We start from the raw sequence: 1,189 nt of genomic DNA on the forward strand, positions 1-1,189 counted from the left end.
GTGTGTGTGTGTGTGTGTGTGTGTGTGTGTGTGTGTGTGTGTTTGTGTGTGTGTATGTATGTATGTATGTATGTGTGTGTGAGTGTGTTTAAGTAAAATGTCATCATAGCCCCTAGGCACAGAAAATTGGCTCCTACTATGACCTGTGTTGCATACTTGACGCTAAACGGAGTTGCTCTGTGTTTAAACTCAGGAAGTGTTTCATTTCTTTTTTTTTTAATCACGGTGAAATTCAGTGAGGCACAGAGTATAAGAAACAACTGGATTGGAACTGTACAATAAGGATTTTCCTGAGGAAGACTCAGTAGAGTCGAAACGCGTAGGCTTTTTATCCAATGCAATAAAGGATTCTTTACTTTTTTCACTACATCGGTGTGCCTCGGACTTTTGACTGCCTTAAACACCGCACTCAGTTACTTTATACAGGACAGTCACAGTTTTTTCAATTCTATTTATGTCCATTCCGAAGAGCACCCGATTTTAATCTTTATATTGACCCAACGCAGCATTCTTCTTCTCTCTCTCTTCAAGGAAATACTTAATTTCTCTCATGCTCTTAGACTGTCATTCATGGTCATATTTCTTTAACAAAATACAACAATTACCACTTTTTGAGATGTGCTTTTGTCAGGTACTGTAACTATTGGTATCATCTTCAAAGTCATTTTGATGGTATGCTGTATGTCATAAGGATGGATAGATATGTGTCGATCTATTTCACAACACAGAATTCTTGAATCTTTACTATAATGAAAAAGAGAAGTTAGCATGTTAGAAAACTTCTGTCAGTTCCAGTAAGTCTCTGGATGATGTCTACAAAGTTTTGCATGCCATTTAGATATGTAACTGGCTAATTTAGGCAAAAACTTGCATAGAGCTCCCTTGCAGAAATTTCAGGTTTCTGGCAAACAGTTGCTGCAAATTTGCTGCAAGGTCATATTTTCACATGCAAGTTACATTTCTGCAAACAATTGTGGTTAACTTTTGGCAATGTTGCAGCATATTTGCAGCAATGTCATATGTAAATTAGATTTGTCACCAGAAGTTCACTGGAAGCTTACCATTATTGGCTAAGTATGGTGGCAAATCACTGGTGAACACATTTGCCACAGATGGCAAACTTGTCATTGTTGCCAGAACTTTGCTGGAAGTTTGCCTCTAGCGGGCAACGTTGGCAAACTTCTAGCGA

The sequence above is a fragment of the Sardina pilchardus genome, chromosome 8 (assembly GCF_963854185.1).
Source record: "Sardina pilchardus chromosome 8, fSarPil1.1, whole genome shotgun sequence".
Classification (NCBI taxonomy): domain Eukaryota; kingdom Metazoa; phylum Chordata; class Actinopteri; order Clupeiformes; family Clupeidae; genus Sardina; species Sardina pilchardus.